This window comes from Astatotilapia calliptera, chromosome 10, assembly GCF_964374335.1.
Source record: "Astatotilapia calliptera chromosome 10, fAstCal68.1, whole genome shotgun sequence".
Taxonomy (NCBI): Eukaryota; Metazoa; Chordata; class Actinopteri; order Cichliformes; family Cichlidae; genus Astatotilapia; species Astatotilapia calliptera.
The window spans coordinates 10,640,030-10,664,015 of record NC_137431.1 but is presented as its reverse complement, the minus strand read 5'-3'; the positions used below and the strand labels follow the sequence as shown (position 1 = coordinate 10,664,015).

General features: G+C 39.4%; 1 protein-coding gene across 2 annotated transcripts in view; it reads right to left on the bottom strand.

The window, feature by feature from the left end:
• Positions 1-23,191, bottom strand: part of nlgn2b (neuroligin 2b) — a 66,237-nt gene extending 43,046 nt beyond the window's left edge. For both annotated transcript variants that reach the window (XM_026181505.2, XM_026181506.2), the window contains exon 1: positions 21,882-23,191. The gene's annotated coding sequence lies outside the window, so the exon portion shown is untranslated. The remainder of the gene's footprint in view (positions 1-21,881) is intronic.
• Positions 23,192-23,986: the final 795 nt, after the last annotated feature.

The window sequence follows — 23,986 nt, the reverse complement described above, 5'->3', positions numbered from 1 at the left end:
GGATATTTACACAAGAGTTACACCCCTTTGCTGCTCTCACATGCTTTCAGAAATACTAGAAATATTTTAAACTTGAACTCTAAAATGCTATGAAACTCCGAACCTTGGGTTTTTGAAAACAGAAGTTTATAATGAGCATGTGAAGCCAGGGTTATTTCTGAGAATATTCAACCAACGTGGCTTCAAAAACATTTAAATTTCATACCAAAGGGAACATTTTCAATCACTATTGTGTAATGCTGCCACACTTTATGTTTTCATCTTCCCAATAATCACAGGACTTTGAAACCTAAAACTAATAATTGTATGATAAGCTAATAAATAACAAAAAAGTAAACACAGGCTAAAGCATGATTTTAAAGCATGAACAAACCCCACTGGCCCTCCACCCTTTTCAGCCATGTGTCAGAGTTAGCCTTTTTCTCACAAGTTCAGTTCCTTCTTGCTTCCACATCATTACAGATGAATGGGCAGTGCTTATCTCACTGTGGCTTTGGGAGACAGAGCCGTTTAGGTGTGATAAAGGCTTTATGTGGTGCTAACTGTTGGTTGAACGCCACCTCATCCCTCCGCCCACAACCTGACAGTATCCACACTCTACTGCCAGTCAGCAGGCACAGGGATTGATAGTTAAATATAGCACAGAGACAGGGTGCAATGTCATAGGATGTTTAAAGTTAGTAATGTACATAATGACAAAATAAGGAGAAGCTGTGTGGAAAAAATATCCACTTGATTAAAGCCTTATTACGGCATATCATGGAGGAGGTATGATTTGTAAGGACACCCTGAATCCTCATCAGAAAAGTTGGTGTGCAGACATAGTCAAGCTGAAAATCCAACTTAGAAAAAGATTAATGTGAATTATACACAGTACATGACTCTAAATTGTGCTGGAAAGACTCATTGTGATGGGGTAAGACTGCGTGGTTGGAGAAGCCACTAAAGTTGTGGAGTAACTGAGAAATGGATGAGACGTGTTCATTCCCCAAATTGCTCATCTCATTTTGGTATTAGCATTTTTGACTAAGCAAAGCACACTTAAAGGAACAGTGTATCATTTTATTTAGTCTTTTTTTTCTTATTTAGAGGATAAGGTTTGACACCGCACTTCTACCTGTCTCTTAGAGACGTGCCTGCCACTTCTAAAGCTAGCTGAACCCCCTTCATAATGGATAAAAAACTTTTTAAATATTCACAAACATCTGTCCTTTCTTTTTAGATGGAGAGATTACTATTGGCTAATAACTGCAGTGGTCATAACTGCTTTTCTTATTTTGCTAGGAGCTAGCTCAGTGGTTAGTTAGCAAGTTCTTACAAACAATTTCCATGCAAATTACAGGCGAAGGCAGAAATATGCCAGAGACTGAACAATGACAAAGAGATTTTAGGTGCAGAGCCCTTTTTGTGAATTATTTTACTTGCCAACCAGTTGTGGAATACTCATTTTTCCCTAGCAACCAGAAGTTGTCAGGAGGTTGCCAACTGGTCTCTAGTCCAGTGTGGCTGATGTCTTAGATGAGCAATGCTGGCAGTAAGTGAAGTAGTAAAGTCAATGCTGAAGCAGGGGTGAGGAACAGCCTTCTGAGGTTCAGTGAGTTCACCTCTTTCTAATTCTAAAACGCCACAATGTATATTTTAATATATGTAATCTTATTTCCAACTAACAGTAACTCGGTTGAGGCAAGCTGTCAGACTTCTGTGAAACTACAAATGGTTTAGAAGCTTTTTTGCACATATGTAGTTCTAGTCACTAAGACCTCAAAACAGACTTTGATGTACAAACCCAGTCGAGTTTTCCATTTAATTTGCTTTAAAACTGCAGGGAGATGCAAAAAGATGGCTTCAAACAAACAAATCAAGCTTCAGAAAACACAGAAACAAAAAGGAAATCCTGACAACTGGTCTCAAACTACTGTACAAATGATCAGTAATATTTGAAGTTAGTGAGACCAAGAGAATAAAACAAAATGCAGACAGAAACTGAAGTACTACACATACACTGGCTCACACAAATAAATATGTATGCACACTGTAAAGAACGCCTTTGTAAAGGTTGCAACTTTAAATAGGGTCTGATTACACAACAGATGCTGTCACTGCTCATTGCTTACATTTTCTATATTTGTCTACACATCTTGATTTTTGAACAGCCATCTGTGTTTGCATTCTGTCGGTAAATGTAACTTAACATATAGCACAAGCCCAAGGTCAGAGCACCTCTTAGTATGCCCAGCAAGGATGCACACAGAGGTATGTCCTTTCTGGGAAGGATTGCATAGGTGGGTCAAATGTTAGCAGCCCGCCAGATTGTTCTTTATATACTATCTTGCCTCTCTGCACGTGCTAGCAATAATATGCACACATATGCACACAGATGTGTAAAATCCAATGAGGCATCAGATGTTGCATGCAAGAAGAGACTACTGTAAGTACATGTCTCACATGTGGCTTGGAAATGGTAGTACCCTAACATCTAACATCTGTTCGTGTCAACCATCCGTGAGCTGGAACGGCATCGACCGCGCATCTCCACGCATAAAATGAGATAAACTGACACACAAATCACCAGGCTGATGTAAGCTGTTTTCTCTTCTGTTTTATATAATAGGTAGTCCTGTCAGCTGAAGCTATTTGAGAAGGTAATGCCTCCCTGCCAGTGGGACTCTTTTATGGGTATGTTTTAACGAAATGGTCCGAGTGGTTTGTGAAAACTTTCGCTGAATGGTGGTGTTTGAGGAAAATGCTTGCCTTGGGATTTTTTATTGCTTTGTTTCCACTTTGACTGTTAAAACTACATACACTACTTCAGCTGTCAAGCTGCTCTGCTCTGCTAGTCAACATCTGTGGATGACAAGCAGCTTAGCAAGCCAGAAACAGAGTGCTGAGTTTTTGACTAAACTTTCTATTCTCTTATCTACTGTCTCTGTGCTTAGAAAATGAACCTCTGGTGGCTGTGTGTTGTCTTCACTTGCATCCAGCAATATGTAGATACAGCAATCTGTTGTCTTTTTTTTTTAAATGCACCATTATTTGATGAGAAAGAGAAGTCATTTTTCGCAGAAGTGAGGCTTTTGTTTATTCCCTTCAACAGCATCTTTGCGAGTTAGCAGCATGCTACATATACCAGCTCTTTTCTTAGAGATTTTGGGAAACTGCTTTGGGAATTTAAGTGGTAATCTAGGCTTGAATAATCTACATTTGTAGTATTTAATTACTTGCTTGGTTCTACCAATATTAGATAGCTTACACAAAGCTGTTTTATTAATGCATGCATATTATTAAAATTTGGGACATAATGGTTGTATTGATGGATAGCAACTTGAAATGCTCCAAATATGCCACTACACCATGTAATAATGTAAAGATAAGCTCTGGCAGACTTGGCTCTGTGCTTGGCTTTAAAGGGTTAAAGGAAGTAGAACTCGACTAAACCCAAGCTACAATGCTAAAGCCTGTGCACTTAAAGATCTTGCACATGTAACCCAAGAAAACCTTCACCGCGCTGGGAAAAAGATATACACAAAACTGTTTAAGTAATTACAAAGTATTTCTTATATAAGATATATCTTTATATCTTGGGAACTAGGTTTAAGTGGGAACGCATTGGCATGATGTAAGGTAAGAAAGCAGGTGACTCATGCATGCTGTCTGCCTCCCCATGGTTCTTGTTCTTTTCTGATAAAACCAGATGATTCGATTGCTTAATGTTGTCTTTAACCTTAAATTGACCGGGGAAGAATAAGTTGTCTTGTTGATGAATTGAGAGGCTAGAAGATTAGACTTGTCAGACTGCATATGTAGGTTCAGCCAAAGAGCCTTATCCCCTTTTCACATGCAGTCCTGAAGCTACCCCAAATCCACTCCAGTTCCTCTGTGTACAGCTTGCCAGGGTGCACAGGGTAATTCAGGGTAAATAGACTATGAGGGAAAAAAGAGTTGCAACTTCCTGGAAGTTGCAGCTCTCGCTCTTCCAGGACGTTCCATCTCTCTCTTTTCTAATGGTGGCTTTTTAAAAGTCACCAGTAGAAAGATTCATTTGATTTGATAATTCATTACTGAAGATGTTAGTCCATTTTTTAAAGGTCATTACAGGTGAGTTTTATGCTGTTCTTGTCATCTACAATTACGTGTGATTCATCTGCTTAGAGACCCAACTATCAATCGATTTTCTTAACCGCTTATCCAATTTAAAGCCCTCTTGGTGCTGCAGTCTATCCCAGCTGAACTGAGCGGCAGGACAGGTTGACATTACATCACAGGGTTACCCCAGAGAGGCAGTCAACCACACACTCACATGCAAACTCTACACAGAAGGGTCATGCCCAGGCTGTTTTTGTTTTTTAAAAAACAGTTGGTGGTGAAATGCTTTAATTTAATGTATTAATCCTAAAATCTTCTTTTTCTCTTCATCTTCTTAAACGTATTAATATTTACAATGGTAATAGACAATATCCAGAATAATATTTTTAGATGTGCCAAATACCAAAATAGTATTGGTACACTTTCAATTTACCAGTTAACCTAGATTCCAACTCCGGTTAGTGACAGAAAGAAAGAATGAGCCACAGATCTCTTCAGGTTTGTTCTACAGAACCATCTATGAAGTTGGTCTTAGCAGCTGTTGTAAGATGAATCATGTTTCCACCCCTGCCTATCACAACTAACTTGAAATCATTATAAAGACTGCAAAAAAAGGAAAAACAAGCCTCACTCGGAGAAGCTTTGCAAGCTAGGAAGTTCTCGATGTAGCTAGCAGGCTCAATATTTAATGCCATCTCAGCAATGAAAATAAAAGACACTTGTAGCCACAGGCATTCACTTTCAAAAAGAATTTGGGCAACCAATAGTTGCAACACTTTTGGCAAGTATTTCCTGTAGGATGACCGTTGCTCTGAAGCAGGTGTGGATAGCTAGCTTGCTAGCAAGAAAACAACAAAGGTTGCTTTACTTTGCTGACTCTAAACTTCAGCAAACACATGTCCCTCTTCTGGATGGAGTGGTAAATGGACTGGTTCTTATATAGTACTTTGCTACTCTGTCTGAGCACTCAAAGCGCTTTATACAACTAACTCATTCACCCAATCACTTCTTATAAGCTCTTAAGTGCTCTATCTAACGTTCATACTCCGATAGATGCATCAGAGAGCAACATGGGGTTAGTATCTTGCCTAAGGATATTTGGCATGCAGACTGGAATAGCCTGGGATCGAACCACCACCCTTCTAGTTAGTGGCTGACCTGCTCTACCACCTGAACTACAGCCTTATCAGCCAATATGAAGATTTGAGCAAAGACAATTCAGCTGTATTTTTCAACTTCTATTTATATAGCATTGGTTCACAGAAAAAAGCCATCTCAATGCTCTTAATGATGCAAGGTAAAAACCCCAATGGTGGCATCCCATGAGCAAGCACCTGGCGATGATTAAGGAGCAGATCACACCAACTTTGCAACCGTGCCAATCCTGAGTATTCTCATGCTGCCAAGGGGATCAACCCTTCATTTTTAATAATCAGATGGCATTTCCTCAAGCAGAACCCTAAGAGAAAATGACATTGTAGCAACTTCTGAAAAAAGCACTTTGTTTTTGCGTTCATTACAGCAGGCACAAAATTTTTATAGTCAGTTGCTATAATGCCTTAGCATCACTGTCATTGACTGAAACATATGAACATAAGTGGGAAATAAATGCCATGTAAATTAATTTCCCCTTAAGCTTTTGTGCACATGTTTTCATAGAAAGTCTGCCATGATTTCAAACTAAATCACTCTGTAACAAATCTGGTCTAGAGAGCAAGATCCAAACAAAGGTTAATCTGTCAGAGAAATATTTTAGGTTGTAAGTTTTTGTCACGGTGTTAATTTTTATAGCGACCACATAATTGCGGAGAACTGCTGCATTGTTAGTGCTGATGGAGGCTTTGAACTTCATCCTAAAATTTATTCCATTTACCATAAGCTCTCCAGACTCCAACAGCAGCTCAATCAGATACCATGGCCGCTCCATCTGCCACTACACTCCCATCATCATCTCACTGCAGCCAGAAAAATCAGAGGGATATCCTCAAGGAAATATCACTTTACACTTATTGTAATCAAACCAAGCTGCAAGCATCCATTTCAAAAGGCAATAAGGCTTTCTGGACAAATCCTGACAGGCAAAGAACGGCCAAGCTCAATATAGCCCTTTAGATCACAAATTAAACACCTCTATTTTTCTTCATGGACTAATCCTGATAAATAATAGGAAAACACAGGTTAGGATGCAAGAAAATGTTGACAAATGATCAAGGAGAAGTCAATTAAAGGGGCCTTAATGATGCGGGTTATTAAAGCTGCGGTGAGGATCATCAAGCAGCAGGCAGTCGGAGCAGATAGGAGATGGTAGACAACAGGCCCTCTGTCACCGCTGGACCAAAAAATCAATATGTTGCTGTTGGTAACAACAGTTTCTCTATCCGCTTAACACATGTGGATCACATGGAAATCCATTTATCTTACAGATCTACAAACACAACAAAATAAACAATCAAACAGAGAATGATATCTTGACATCAACTGGCAGCGTAACTTTAGAAATGTGTTATAGTAGAACGCTGTTGCCTCTAGGGGCTGTTACTTTTTATTTATCCGCTTTTTTTTTAAGTGTGTTTGGGGGAGAATGTGCCAAATTGAGGCCAAGTAGTGAGCACAATCTGGTGACACACTAATTAGCGATGATCTAGGTGAAATGCTAGCTGTGTTAGCATGTGTATAAGTGTCTGTGGGCGATACACACAGTTTGAAGGAGCAGTCTGACAGCTGCTTTGCCTCAGGCTTAAAGCTTATTCAAGAACAGAATGGCGAACTAAGTTAAATAGAGAAGGCCGCTTAACCATGTTAAAAATGACTGTCCGATCTTGCTGACACATGGTGCCTGGAGATGAGAAAGACGATCGTTTTCAAGCTCAGAAAAAAAAAATACAGTCGCAAGTTTGAAAACAGTGCAAAAGAAAATGTGTCTAGAGGGATCAAATTTACAAGATGTTAAGAATGAAATTGAATTAACTATCCTGCATTCCTCTGGGCATGCATGTTCAATGCTACCCCCCCTCCCCCCCCCAAAAAAAAGAACAAAACAAAACAAAACAAATCTACAATCAGCTTTCGTCTTGATTCTACTGGAGCAAAGTAAGAAAACAACTTCAGAGTAGCAAAACAAGAAGCTCAAACTTTATCAAACTCTGAATGGGCCTGCAATTACTTTGACCAAATTAAAATGTGATCATTGAATGTTCATGTAATGTGTCAGCCTCTAGTTTATAGACCGACAAGCTACAACCCATTTTATTATTTCCCAAAGCATCTGACTCCCAATAAAAATGCTGCAAATGGTTGTCTCATGCTCTTGATGTGGGTGTGTTAAGAACATTTTACTGGCAACGTGCACGTCTGACTAATTCATCACCCTCTGTGACATCCACATCCAACTGACAGGCAAATCCCTTTCCTTTTATTTGGTGAATGTCTGGATGGAATGCGTAGCAAGTTGGTAAAACAAACTGCCATCAAAGCCCATACAAATCACTAATAATATAACAATTATAAAAATAACATTACATGAGAATAATATTCCAAACTCACTGTTTAATATTTTGAATACGTATTTATATTGTATCCAAATACATATTACATATTGTATCAATTGCACTTGATTCAATTTAATTCAATTTCCTTTGTATAGCACCAAATGACAACAACTGTCACCTTAAGGTGCTTTATATTGTAAGATAAAGACAATCTTATCTTACAATATAAAGAACAATGTTGGAGAGGAAAAACCCAGCAATCGGACAACCACTTTGAGCAAGCACTTGGTCACAGTGGAAAGGAAAAACTCCCTTTTAACAGGAAGAAACCTTCAGAAGAACCACACCGAGGAAGGAGCAGGCTTCTGAGCATGACCAGTTGGGGGGGGAGGCAGTGTGGGCAGGACAAGAGACAAACTATAAAAAATAAATGTTAAATTTAAATTATTGGTAATGATTAAATGTAGTAGTTCTACATAAACACACAGGAAAAGAAAACAGATGAGTGAAGAAAAATCCTCAGTGCATCATGTAAAGCCAGGAAGGATTCAGTGTTACCTGATTGAGCCCTAACTATAAGCTTTGCTAAAAAGAAACTAAATCTCAATCTGCTGTGCGATATGGCCAAAATCTCATATCCCGATATAAGAATTCTATCGTCCCGATAACAATATAAATCACAAAAATGTAACATTTTCTGTAAATTCTGTGAATCTCGGGCAGCTCGACTTGCGGGAAGTGTTTCCAGCTGCGCGTCATGTAGCTGGAGTTGAGTGTTTTAACAGATGCATGAAACTATGTCACTTTTTAGACATAAGTTGTAACAGCCGCTGTTTTCTTTGTGAGTATTTATTACTCGGCGTGCTGCGGGGAAAAGCCTGTTCTAACGTTTGAGTCTAAGGTTTCTAACCCTAACCCCTAACCCATAGGTGTCAAACTCTGGCCTGCGGGCCAAGTTTGGCCTAATTACATTTGGCCTGCGAAGCCATATCAAATTACTATTAGAGCTGGCCTGCTGGTATTATACAGCTAATATATATATTGTTTAGTATTAAGCTTTGCTTGTTCCATATTCAGTTTTTCAGCTAAACTTGTTTGAGTCCATAAGAAAAGATTCATTCTTATATCTGGAGGAAGATTTTTTTTTTCAATAAATATTAATGTTAGCCCGCGACTTTGTTCCATTTTGAATTTTGGCCCACTGCGTATTTGAGTTTGACACCCCTGCCCTAACCCTTTAGCACCTGGCGGCTCTTTTTTACTTCTCATCTGTAAATAATCTGCTCTTTCACGTGATTCAGTTTATTTTGAAAAGTCTCAACAGGATCTTGAGCTTTATTGTGAAAGGTTGATGTGGAACATAAACAAGCGGACACGCGATGGTGTTACCGTCGTTGTTGCTCACCACAACGCATAAAAACAGGCGCTTGCCCGTCCGTAGTGTGGTTATATTAAATATAAGAGAAAGAGAGAACTTTAAGAAATTAATATAGCCACTACAGCGACCATCAAAACAATGAAAAAATATTGCCGTAAACAGTTTATTTTGTGACACCACGAAACAAACGATAGCGTAAAATGAAACGATAGACGTTTTTACATCGTCATCCGATATATATCGTTATATCGAACAGCCCTACACTATCTTGTGAAACATTTCTTTTGTTCCTATGTTTTTGTTTTATATTCAACAAAGGATGTTGAATATATGAATATGAAAACAGATTAGTTTTCATATTCATATATTCAACATCCTTTGTCTAATATATTCATTATCCCTCCTGGACATGTCCAAACCATCTCAGGCTGCATTCAACCTGATACATCACAGCATGCCACTAACATCTCACTCTTGACCTTTCCACCTGTCGCCCTCTGATTCACAGACATGTAAGATTACATGGGAGTGTGGAGGTATGCACTGACATACCTCCAGACTTCCAGGTTCTCTTCTATCTGCTCCTTACTTGGTGTTAGCATTTCAAACCCGATACAGATAACTAGGACACTTCAGTCCTCCATAGTGTTTTCAATCGCACAGGCAAAAAATTACAAAAATGAAGAGGATTTAAAAGAAACAGAAGATTAAACAACACCATCAATAGCAACGCTATTTTGAAGTTGTCTGCAACAAACAATAATACAAAACAAAAAAAGGTTACAGGTGGGTACAGTTGGCTGATAACGTTGGCTGCCTGCATTGATATTATTGTTTTTTATAAAGCCACTGCCTCAGTGGTAACTTAAAACAGGGATAATGTGGCTATTGAGTAAATTGCTAACAGTTAAACAGCTAACGCTTACATGTGTACTCCGCAGTTATGATAAATGTTTAGTACTTGTTCAGTGTTACTGAAATCAAAGTTTTACTGGCCTCTTGTTATGAAGGTCGATTACTTGGCAGCTAGTGAGGGGAGGGGCTACGTGTCTTGTTGTTGGCATCAATGGTCCAATATAAATTTTTTGTTTCAATTATTATTTCAATTAGTATCTGAGTGTCTATTTTTGGACAGCCCTACCGTCAAATAACACTTTTGTTTCGTACAATTTTACACAATTTCTGCTTGAAAAAAGGCAAAGGAGGGCAAAGTAAGAGAAACATAAGACCTCACTTAGCTTGTTCAGTCTATGATATATCACTAGTCATTAGTAAGAAAGGCCAGGTGATCCCATTTTCAAAGCTTTAGAAATACTCCTCAAATCTTGTCCCAACAATCAGCAGCTGTGCACCTCTAAGCGGTTCCCTCTCATACTTGAGATGGGAATGTGAAAACAAAATAGCACTGCATTTTTAGGAAGCTCTTCCCACTGAAGATTTATTAAGAAATAGAAGTTAACTGAAATAGGAAGTTGAGTTGGCTGCTCATTGGATTGCTAGAAAGGCAAATCAAAACCCCTATTTGGCTCAAAGAAGACCTTTAGGGAGGTTTAGCTGGCTCTGGAGTGGTGGTGCACTGTTCTACTGTGCAGCAACACCTGCACAAGCATGACCTTTATGGAACATTCATCAGTAGAAAACCATTCCTGCAGGAGAAGGAAGGGTGCAAAATGTCATGAAAAGAACAGCTCACCAAATGTTCCACACGGGAATGGATCGATCATGCTTTGGGCTTGTGTTGCAGCCAGTGAAACCAAGAACATTTCACTAGTAGACGGAAGCACAGGCTCAGTTAAATACCAAGCAAGTCAGTGTCTGTCAAAAGGCTGAATACACAACAACTCAAAATCCTAACTCAAAATCCACAACGGACTACCTAAAAAATACCAAATAAGTTGAAGGTTTTCCATGCGTATGACAACTGTGATTATAAATATGCACAAAGTCTCGGGAATATTAGCGTAAGTAGGTATAAAAGGGTGAACTGCAAGTCTTGCTACTGACAAGCGTATAGTGCTTGCCAAAAGGATGGTACTAAATACTAACTTTGCAGGCTTCCCAGTTGTTTTTTAAAATAAAAAAATATATATATATATCAATTACAAAACTAATCTGAATTAAAATATTAAAGGTCTTATAGTTATTAGCTGTTTTTATCTTAAAAACATTGTTCACTGGATTAAGAGCATCAACTTAAATAAAATAATAAAAAACAATCTGTTCTTTCTTAAAGGGATTCCAGATGATGTGATAGTTTTTCTGCCAACAAAACGGAGAAAGGGAAATAATAATAATAGCACAAGAAAAATATCCCAAGGAATAAAGATGGAAAGAACAAGATATGAAGCCAAAGTTAGCACAAAGGGGAAGGCTTGGGAAATAATGTGAGGAGAATGGTGGAAAGGTAAAATCAGCCATGGCCACAATACAGGCAGGTGCTGGTAGTAAGGGTAGAGTGGTTTGCTGGCTGTCATGTTAGAGCTCTTCCTCCTGGTCTTAAATCACACTGATAGTTTATGAAGACAGCATGTCGAACCATAGCTATGAACGAATTATACTCTCAGCATAGGTTGAATAGTTTCCGTCTGGTCTGGTTTCCTCTATTGTATCTAACCAAGGATTTACACATCTAAAACAGTGATACAAACCCTGTTGCTGTACAAACCTACTGGGGACCTCAAATGTCCCTAAAGCCAAAGGCCAGCACTTTTACATCACAGTCATTGCTTCATTTCACTTTACACATGGCGGTCTACCTTCATAACACGTCACTCGTCAGTACTTTTCTGCCTGCGCTGTTTATATTTTCAAATGGCCATTCTGCCATGAAGTTTCCCTCGCAGCTCATTTCAAACCAATTCAATTTCAGTAGTGTCAAAGGAGAAGTAGCATGGTTGTTAACTGTGATTTTATAAGCCACGGACGAAAAGAGAGAAAAATCTCTTTCTAGGAGGCAACAATCTTGACTTATCTGAACCAGAACAGTATGTTATTGCACATTTTTAAAATGTTCTTATTTACTTTAGAGCATTGGTCAGTTTAATATGCAAGTAAACTTAAATTTTTCTTGTAAGGACTAAGCGTTAATATTCAAATTTACCAAGCAGCCACAGTTCTGTTTGACTCTTAGATAGACTAGTCTGTAAAGTTTTAATGAGTTTTGAATATTATTTTAAAGAATTAATATCAAACTACAGAGAAGCCCATGTTGAAAAGAATGAAAGAAAATGTTTTTCACCGATCATAATTGTTTTCAGTCAATTAAACACAGCCCTGTATTAAGATGTTAAACATGTCACATCAACAGTGGTCTACTGTATGTGTGACAGCGGGATATGGGGATAACCTGGTAATAACACCAGCACTCCAGACACTAGTCATTTATGCTTTTGCTTAAACATGCTCTTTTTGTCAAGAGGGTTAGGAAAGATTTGACAAGAATTCCCTCATGGTGTGTTTGCAAGGCCGACAAAATGGAGCTGTAGTACCGAAAGCCCTCGTCTTTTTTGATTGAATGCTTTCAGGTAACCTTGCGAATAATGAGACCTCGCTCAAAGAAACAACAACAAGAAGTCAGGCCTGACATTTCTCGGTAATTCCTTGTCTATGTAAACTGTCCCCGGTCTAACTAAACATACCCCTGCTGGGTTAAATCACCTTAATGTGAACTGAGCGTATGCTTAATTGAACTATTACTGCAATCTGTGTTGTCCCAGTAACAAGCATGGCCTTGCCTTTTTACTATCATATAATCAAAGTCTAGCCACTTATGTTTTGAACATTACAACAAAAATGTGATTAGGTTTTTCTTTATTATGGATTTAAAATGATATTTTGTAATGGGTGTTACAATTTGAAATTTAGTTACACTCCCAAGGGGAAATAATACACATAAGGAGCATTAGGAGATTGTGCGGTTCTTACTTGTGTAAAACCATGTCAGTTAAAAAAAAAAAGCTATGCTACAGAGATCACATATGCTGAGAATGCAGTGTGTATTTGGAGAGAACCAGAGGTGTATTGGAAGACATAACACGAAGTGCAACTGGAAAAGCAGGAAAATTGAGCTGTAATGCTAAGACGGGGTGATAAGTAGATGTAACGCTGTGCACAGAGGCTCCTGTTAAAGTGAGAATGAAAAGAAAAGACCACAACAGCAGCTATAGACATAGTTTTATGAAGAAATGTTACCATGTCAAATTTAAACTTTGATTTGCTTTGGTTTCCACACAATGCTTGTTTAGGTTCAGGTACCAAAAGTACTTGATTAGCTTTAGGGATTTTTTTGACATTGTAAAGTACAGGTTAAAAAGCTCTTTTCTCTAGCTTACAATAGCATTCCCACAAACATCATACAACCACTATGTCTCCTTCATAATCTTTCATAAATTATTGATTACAATAGATGAGCAGATAACGTCTGGGCTTATTTATAGGTAATAGTGGGAGCCTGCTTACTTGTAATATGTATGTTGGGCCAACATCTGATAACAGCATTGTATTGCAACTGGGCGGATAACTTCTTAATAAAGTAGTGGTAAAGAGTTCAGCATGAGCAAGATTTTACTTACACACAACACAATTTATAATACTATAGGTGCAAAAACATATATTTTGAAATGGATAATACACGGTAATTTTGTAACCAATTCAAATCCAAAACCATGAGCATCAATAAACCTTTTGATTCAATACTGAATAAGTCTTTACACCAGCAAAGGTGCTTGTTTAGTTGCTCAGATGCTTTGAAACATTTGATGCAATTACACCAGCGTATTACTGTCTCTCTGTTTGGAATTCAATGACTGTCTTGTGTTTTTAAGTACATGGCATTCATTCTGTTCGCATGTTCTTGTTTGTGTTGTTGGAGTCTTTCAGCGCTGCTGAAACCCATCTCCCTAACTGCTGTGGTAATGCACTGTAGTCCAGTTGTGTTCTGCACATCCAAACAAATGAATAATTAAAATGTTTTTTAAAACAAGGCTGGATTGGATAACCTGCGTAGCGTTTTCTCCTCTTTGGCAACGCGGCAGCCTTTTTCCTCTGAAAATTAAACCAGGCGAACTCTATAAGTGTGAATGCAGCTACTCCTGCAATATCAGCAAGGGATCCCAAGAATAACAAATTGAGTCTTTCGGGTTGTTTTTTTCTTACCCTTTATTACACCGAAAAGGGAAAATGGCATTGAAAACCATAAATATCACCTTCCGCAGTAATACGTAGCATTTTCATACTCTTCAGAAAAGTCTGAAAAGTTAAAATACATACAATAAAATACATTTACCTCAAAGGAATTAAAAATACACTCATCTAATTGGATGAGTTGGCATGGAAACTGATATTAGGTGGACTGTGTATCTGCTAAATAAGGTTCTTGTATATTCTGATTGTTTGACTGATATAGGACTTTTAGGACGAACAACAGTACCGATATTTCCTGATAATTCCTTTTTCAGACACACAAAACATAAACACAACAAATCTGTGTTACATGTAGTTATTTAATTACTCATTTACACTAGGCTCTGCCCAACTGCTGTGTTTGTAGGAAACACTTGTTGCGAACAGTGAATTTGCATAGTGCCCTCTGGTGGACAAGCTATGCAATATTGACACTCATAACGTAGTTGAAAGATCTTCACTTTTTTAACCTTCATTTATCCACCCTTAGACTTAAATAAAAACTGAAATAACAATCATAGCTATGAAAGCTGTCTCTGCTTTTAACCAAGTGCTTTCACTGTATAAGGCTTAATGTAACTTAAGTAACTGAAAGGGAAAATGTTGTGAATTAAAAGAGCAAGCAAACAACTCACATAAGGATCCAAACAAAAATCTGCTTTTTATGATCAGGCACAATCACGATCTGCTTCCATACTGCACATGGCACAAGTAGGTTTTTTCACAGAACAGCAGGAGGTCACCTTGCCGAGGAGTTGAAAATGTACACCGGTCCTTAGCAGCTCCTCCTCAAACAACTAAATATAGAGCCAATGCTTCTGAGCCAAAATTAAAAACGATCTGAAGGGAAAGATCTCCCATTAATTACCATTATCTTGTTTAGCGGAGGGGTTTTTGGTGAAAGACTGCTGTCAAAGCTAAATTCATTAGTAAATATATTACTCCTGTGGCTTTGCTGCAATAAAAGTCACAGTGGGTTTTGCAAATTGCCCGCAAATCTTTTGCTGCCCTCAAAATAGCACCGTAACAATGACCAGACACTGAAAGATAAATCCAGATTGTGCAATCTGGACTTCAACATATTGAGGAATCATTATCAGTAATGCACAAGACCAATCGGTGACGGCTGCAAGAAATATGCTTTTCTTTTGATCTTCAGGAAGCCATTATCATATGTTTTACATCTATATTTCATGAAAACTTGCTGCCAGGGGAATCTGTAATACTGTCTGAGATGCAACACTGTAAAACAAGTGTTATTACACTCTGGCATAAATCGATGGATACCCAGAGCGCATCAATATTATAATAACTTGTCTACAGCCATTTTAAACTCATCCATTAAAGAGCAGCTATTATTTGGTAATGTAGATGTGCATCATATTGGAAATGTGACAGATTTTAAAATAGATTTACAATAGAAAACTAAAAAAAAAAAGCAAAAAAACATCACACGATATATGCGTGAGAGAGCAGGTGCATTATATCTGATCATCAGTGAGCACGATAATGGGCAGGACAATCGTCTATAAGTTGTGCAGCCGGTCCCACGGAGTTCAGCAGCATGGAAAGCGGGCCTGCTTCATCGTCTTACAATGGGGCATCATTCATAGTAAATACGCTCTGTGCTATTTAAGGTGACACGACGCAAAACAGCTACAGAAAGTTAAACACTGACTGTCACGTTCACTGGAAGGTGTACTCTTAACAGATGGGATGGCTGCAGTCATGATCTTCTGGGTTAGCTTACATAAAGCACTGAGACTTGCTGTATGTGATGTATTCTGCTGGAATGATTTGTATGCCCAAAAGTGTTGAGAGGTTTCCTGTACTCCAAAGGTACTGCTGTGAGGTCAGCTGAATAAAAGATGGGGGTAGGGGCAATCTGGGTTTCAATGCTGGTACTGACTTTAAAAATTAAAATAAAAATGAGGAGAATACGAGTAGTTAACTGGATGAAGATTGTTGTTTACTAAATTTGATCTGCTCTTGAGATTTTTCAGTTCTCTCCTTTCATAGTTTGCACACCAGAGACTCCGCCATGCCACTTGGCTTCGCCATCATTAGCAGAATAACACACACAGTTCACGTGGACTGCTGTTTCTAATAAACTGCCCTGAATCCTTTGATGTAAGTATTTGACTGAACTACCTGACATACTGTAAGGGTGCATCTGAACTCCCTATGCTACCACAGTGGTCCTCGATGTTCAATCATTTCAAGTGTCCTGAGCCGTGTCTTGTTATTCTGTACTTTTGCTGAATTTATTTTCAGTTGTTGAGGAAGTCCTAAGATTAGTAATGCAAGCAGAATATTCCGTTCAACTGAAAATGATCGTCAAGGTCAGCCTTTGTTCTTCTGGTAAAACAATGGTCACAATGCAAGCGCCATAGAGGGTGGCTTGTAGAAAGCAGTAGCACGCTCTGGAGATACAGATGATCAGGTGAAAATATGGATGGTGTAATATGATGCAGATTTAGGTGTTTACATGAAGCTGAATTACCCATAAATCACTATGTACTGTAGAATTCCTAGCATGTGTAGCAAGTCAGCAGAGCAGCTTCTCCAACAGGTGACATGCTGAGGAACTGTATTTAGGAAACACTGAAATTTCATGTATAGCCACTGTAGATCCCTGGTGGTCTAGTGGTTGGGATTCGGCGCTCTCACTGCCACGGCCCGGGTTTGATTCCTGGTAAGGGAACGCCTTTTACTGAATATGCCGGGGGGAACCCACCCGAGGGATTAATAAAGTTTCATCTGATCTAATCGAATCTAGATATTCAGTAAAAACACACACAAAGTAACTCAAAGTGTAACAGAGTACATAAATAGAATTTTGGCTGTATTTTGCACATCCAACATGGGTTTTTACACCAAGTTGAGCAAGATACAGCATCTAGTGACTTAATGTATAATAAATAAAACACAACAAATCATCCTTGTGGGATGACAATTTTTACACAGGGCAGCAAGTTTAATGTTCAGTTATTTAAATGTTGTGTACAGTGCATGTTTTAGGTGAGAGACCAAGATTCAAAAGAAGACAAAATTTGAAAAAGCTCCAATTTTCACATTAAAGCTCGCCACTTAAAGTGATGCTTCAAAGCTTGCTCTTTTTATCAAATCCACACCCAGGGGTTCATATTTTTCAGCAATGAATGCAGAACGTCTGCAGCTTTTGTCCGAATTTTGAAAAACATTTTTAAACATCACTAGTATTCGGTATGCTGTTCAACGCTGGTCAGAGTTTGATGATTGCTGTTCTGTATTTTTAAATGAGAGCGTTTTACATTACCTAGCATCTTTCTGTTGGCCACGTTCTTACATTGTGCTTAGCTTTAAATATTGATTTGGTGATAGAGACAAAAAGGACAGTGGACACACAATGACTTCTTAATCACCGCATCAGTTTTCACTGACTTCCCAAATTATGACTTCACCTTTATTTGTTGGGCTCCTGTAAAGCAGTGATTGAACTGCCAAGCACCAGCTGACATGAATCACACACTCTTGTGTACTTTACACCGAGCAACAGTTCAATCCTGCAGCAGTGGCAGAAAGCAAGTGGTTATCTACAGTTCCTGCAGTTCTGCTGTATTTCACACTTGTCGTCAGTGTCCTTCAGCCGATGAGACTACCGTTCGCCAGTGTCATAAAGCAGATATCAAATCCCCATCTAAAAATGTAGATGCTGACATTTAAATAACAGCAAAATGGGCTGCCGCCCTAATAAAAAGTATCATGTCAAATGCGTCTCATTCATGTCAACACAGCCCACAGCTCCATAATAACCATGACAGGAATATTTATTATAATATTTTTTTAAGAATACATGTCATATTTCAATGCCAGCTGGAGTTTGTACACCACTGCAAAAACAAATAAATAAAATAAAATTAATCAAATATTACAGCTGCTTAATGGATCACGTGCGATGAATTTAAAAGGTGGATCTTTGTGTTTCAGGAAAGGTCACGTGTCCCTTTTTACTGGGCTTTTGCATGTGTCACTAATAAAAAGACGCATTAACTTAGTGCATATTTTAATGGGTTTTGCCGTGATATTCTTCTCGGAGCGCGCGAGACAGGATGGCCCTTATCCTGGCTTATCTTATGGATCACTCTTATGTGATGTTGTTTCAAAGGAGGTTGCACAAGATGGTTACCATGGCATTTGCACAGGCGTTTTCTCCAGCTTTACTTTGCTCACAGATAATGGGTCAGGTCAAGCTATTCTACAGCTTCTCCTCTCTGTGGTCGTGATATGACTGAGAGCTGGGTCATTTTAACCTCCCTTTCCTCTGACTCGACATCTTCGGGCAGAAATTAAAATCTCCGAGCCTCCATTACAGCAGCTACAGGTTTAAACCCAGCATACAGTCAATGTTTTATATCAAGAAGGGTTAAAGACACTTGGCTAAGGTACGGGATACGATGAGCGGATAGCAACAGCTCCCACAATTCAAATATAAACGAGCTGCAGATGGGTTTTAGTGCTGTTTTGTCCGGATTTTTATTGTTCAATTTTTTTAAAAACCCACCATTAGAGTGTTAAAGACTCCAAATTTAAGAAGTGATGTCCTATGTGCAGCTTTATGGACAGCTAGTCAGTGGTATTAAGTGTACTGCAGCAGTGACTATGGGTTACATCTAATCCCAAAGTTCAGAACAACAAAAATAACAGACTTGTGAAGAATGTTCTTGATAAATCTCTAAGGGCTCAGGTCAGTCCCACACAGTACAATTGTAAACGGCATGAGGGCTCTTTTGTGGAATTTTTGGACTCTTGATAAACACTTTCTCTAAGTGCACAACCCTGAAGACTCTCGTTGTGGAACTCACTCACAACTGAAAAAAAAAGGACTGAGAGTCAAACCCAGGAAGTATCCATGGAAATATGAACATTAAAATAAGAGCATGTTAACTCTGCACAATTAAAATCAGTTTAAGTGCACTGGGTGTGCGTTACCCTAATGAAGGCTATTTTGTGTTGGGTATTTCTAACAGAAACAAACTCTAGTGTTCACACTAGTGATCAAACCTTCTCTGGATTAAAACACGATGCTGACTTTGCCATAACCTGAAAACATACTGTTTGTTTTGGAAGTGTAAATCTCTTCCACCTCTTCTTCAAGGTCAGCTTGGAGCACTTTGAACTGGATTATATGAGAACATAGAAAAACATTAGGAAATGTAATATTTTTGCACAATTCAAAGTATCTTATTTCAAAGTATCCCCTTATTAAGGCTTTTCCCCCAGTGTGTAATGTCTTTAGTTCTCTAGTTTATGTTTTTTTTTCTATTGTTAATCTAAAATACAATTTTGACACCAAAAATAATCTAAAGTGGCTCTAAAGTGAGAATTATAGTGTTGAGCATTCCAAGCAAATAATACAAAAGTAAACCCAGAAGGTATTTGAAGAAAATTGTCTCATCCAAGGCTTAGTCCCTGATAGTTTTCCTTTTTTGTGTGTTTTCTCTGTCATCAAAGACAATCAAATGACAGTGATCACAAACGCCTGCCTTGTCTCTCACAGTGCAATAACACATGGAGTAACATGTAGGTTCAAACTGAAAAAAAAAAGAAATATAAATGCAGTTGGCTTTTGGTCTTGTGCAGCCAGATGAAAGCAATCTTGTGTGTGTGTGTGTGTGTGTGTGTGTGTGTGTGTGTGTGTGTGTGTGTGTGTGTGTGTGTGTGTGTGTGTGTGTGCCAATCTCAAACATGAAGTAACAAATGACACTTCATTTTACCATCGCTTATTACCTCAATCTTACAGTTATGAATCCATAAACCATAGAACAGCTTGCAAGGTCAGGATGCTAACGTGCATGAGCCTGTTCACCAGCTGCCATGTTCTACATGCTACCTGTTATTTCAAGACATGCAGTGACATCACTTAGCTGCAGTCACACAGGAAAGCACTGATGAGGAAATTCAGCTAAAAAAAAAAAAAAGACAATATCCTGAAAGTAATAGAGGTATGAAAAATAATAATTAAAATCATATTGCTTTAAAATTCTGGGCTATAATGATGGAAACGAGCACTGATATGCGACAAGGCTGCCTCATCCAAACAAACAAATACACCTATACAAACAACCCAACAGCTGTGCTGCTGCAAGAAAGCTCTGACTTTACGAGAGGAGAGAGAATATTAAAGTGAACACTTCTGAGCACTTCACCTTCCTCACCCAAACATACTTCATTAAACATTAAGACTTAACACGTTTTGTTCCAGATTGTAAGTCCCCCACCTTGTGTTCTCATTCAATCCATTAAGCGGCCGTTCTTTCCTTTTCGTCCCTTTTATCTTCACTTCTAGGCCATTTTCTCTCTAGAAACCAACTGACACCGAGCTTGCCACAGTATTAACTTTATTGGCCCTTAACTGTAGTTTATTGGACGTAGTGCTCTGGGAATGGTGGCAATCTCTGTATGTTCTTGAAGATTAAAAAAAAAATTAAAAAATCAGATGAAGCACACGTATTACCTGCGGTGTATATGAAGAAGAATGGTCATGCTACAATTCTGCCATACTGTAGCGTGCTATTTTTTTATTTTTAATTTTGTCTGATATGTAGTGAAACAAATTCCCACTAAAAGATGAAGCCCAGGCAAGGCTTCCCAGTCTTCAGCTCCATTCTGCTGTATTTGAGTAAGCCTCCTAAAATGCCAGCGCCGAGGCTGACGTTACGCCGGCCTAAGAAAAGCAATCACAGCTATTTGAACAGCACGCCAACAAGAGTAATACGAAATTCTTCAAAAGTCTACAAAACCACTTTATTGGTTTTCTGATGGATTTCTAATGTCACTTCTCCGTAGCTACAGGCCCCATATCTGTGTGTGTGTGTGTGTGTGTGTGTGTGAGAGAGAGAGAGAGAGAGAGGAAAAAAACAACACACATTCACTCCTTTAAAAATGAAAATATACCATTTCTCATGACCTGTCAGAACAGAGGTCCTGTTGTCTTCCATTAACTGAGCACTGCCCAACCACCGCTGAATATTAATGGAGCCTTCCCTGGATCATCAGCATGTGCATTTAATTCACAATCCTATCTGCATCTTCTAGGGCACAGGCTTTTTTGACTGCATGTGTGTGTGTGTGTGTGTGTGTGTGTGTGTGTGTGTGTGTGTGTGTGTGTGTGTGTGTGTGTGTGTGTGTGTCAGAGCTGTTGTGAATTTGTTGATTAGAGGAGACGTCTTCTGAGTTCAAGGCCTGTCACACACTGTGCTTGAGATGAGTTACGTTGCAGCACAGAGGCATAATTAAGCTGTCATCAATAAGTGTAATGAAAAAAAAAAGGGGGTCATCAGAAAATAATCAATATCTCCACAATCGAGCGGGATCGGTAGCCCCGGCTGAGAATAGCAAGCCGGTCTGATTGACGGTCCCCGTGCGTGATGAGCTGATCTCCAATTAAATCGCAGCCGTATCTCCCCGCTAGCCGCGCGGTTAAAACCACTTGGATACGCAAAGTGGACCGATCGCGTTAAGATGCCACAGCTTATCAACAGGCAAGGCCAATAGAAGGCTCCCACTGAAAGGAAGAAAATGTGTGCTATAGCAACAAAGTGGCTCGAGGATTTTACATGGGAATCTCATTCCTCAGTATTGACAGTGCGTCAGGACGGGCAACGTGCGCAATGTGCGAAGTCACCAAACATATTGCGCACACATGAAGCCCGCGGTAGACAGCAAATCTCCAGTCACGTTTGGGTGCTGGTGGTGAACATATGGCTTACCTAAAAGACGCGATGCAAGCACCGGAATTAAGATGAAGAAGAGGATGATGATGGTGATGATGGCCCGTCCATCTAAGCACGATTCTTCTTTTCTATCCTCCGTCGGCGTGTCGATGATCTCCTAACTAGGCCATTTCTCCCCGGCTCGCAATTATTTCTCAGGAGAGCAACGCAGTCGCAGGCTTCCGCACATCAGCACACCTTCTCGGTGTCCGTCTTTCTCCGGCTTTTCCAAAAAAAAGCACACCTCATACTGGCCCCCTCCTCCTCCTCCTCTCATCCCTCTCTGACAACACCCCTGCTATGTTTCCTTCTCCACGGAATATTTGACTTTTTCTTTTCTTCTTTTTTTTAATCAGGCGGAGACGCAGCAGCGAGTGCGACCCAAACACGGGAAGGAGAGAGGGAGAACGAGAGAGGGGGGAAAATGAACTCACAGGAAAATAAATGCGTAACGCTATAGCGTCAGGACTCGCGCGTCGCTTCAAAAGTCAACGCAGCGATCTGTCCTCTTTCTCTCCCCCCATTTGCCCGCGCTGATAATAATCCGCGGTGTGCGCCCCCGCTGTGCCGAACGGCCCCCTTTAAAGAAAAAAAAAAAGATTACAGGTTGACTGACTTAAAACACGAAACAGCGCTTCAGCGAAGACACCCCACCGAAATCAGGTGTCCAATCTCTTCTTCGCGCGCTTGCGTGGTGCTCTCTCTCTCTCTCTCTCTCTCTCTCTCTTCACTTGGTCTCTGATGCTAAGGAGAGAAAGCTCGGAATGAGAAAACAGAGCCCGCACCTTCCGATCAGCCCGGTGCTTTTGGAACAACACCTGAAAGGCTGTGAATATCAGGATGATGCAGTGGTATTTATTTTTGAAGCCCGCACTGAAGGAGATCCCACTGCTTTTCAATCTCCCTCTCTCGCTCTCTCTCTGAGCGCAGTCTCATTGACTCTCGCGCAATATTTCAGTCTCACTGCTAGTTGTCATGACGAGGAGGCGAGACGCATAATTCGGCGGAAAAGGGCGCTCGATCTGCTGAAATACTCGCGTGGAAAAGCAAAACGCGTTTGCTTCCAGCGTTTATAGGTGATGATCTGTGCCAGGCTGACGCAGAGTTTTGTTTTCTTCTTTTTAATTTTTTTAAATTTATTTTTGGTACTTTTTTGGTGGGTGAAATATGAAACACCGTAATATACGAATGCACGGGTTACATATAGAGCAATAATAATACAAATAACAGCAACAATAAATACTTACCTATAATTTCTGCTTCCTGGTTGAGTATATTATTCAAGGAAAATGAGCATGGATGCAGAGCTCAGCTGGTACACAGTAAAGACTACCTGCATTGATGTGACCACTAGGTGGCAGCACAAGCACAACATGCCAGCCAAAAGTGACCAGTTAGTGTCCCTAATAGCGTATTCAAATTAAATCGTTGGGGTTCGCCTCTATGCTGTGAATTGAACTGAGCTGAATCAGTTGTGTTGGCAATCAATTGTTTGATGAATCTTGCCACGATACTAACTTTCTATTAAGTTCTGTTTTGTTCTTCGCTCACCCTCGAGGGAAATATGTGGCCCTTCAGCTGCTAGATGCTTTCTCTGTTTGTCATTTGGTCCTCGACAGGTAGCATGAAGCAGGGGGCTTTAAAGCTGTTTTTGATCAAAGTAATTGCGGCTGCATCTGGAAGCGATGCCGATAGGAGCATTGAGGAGGGTAAATGGACTGCACTTACATATAGCACCTCTTTACCCTAGCTCTTTACAAAGAGCTTCAGCATTTTTGTCTCTCATTTTAACCACGTAGACACCAAGACGACAGGAGGAAACTTGCTGAAATTTTGCCCAAGGACACAGTGGGCCCTAAAAGTAAAACAATGAAGACGGGTCCCAAAAAGAAAAGAGGTCAAGCAAGTCAAGTGATGATTGTTGGTCGATTCATGACTCATTAGTGAGTCTTCCCATACAATCTGTGAGGTGTATCATTGCACAGTGTCATGCAATTAATATATCCTTAGTGTTTATTTTCTTTATTATATTGTTTTATGTACTTTAATAATGAAGGTTTGTAAAGCAAAGCCACTTTTGACTCATAAACTAAGTTCAGACA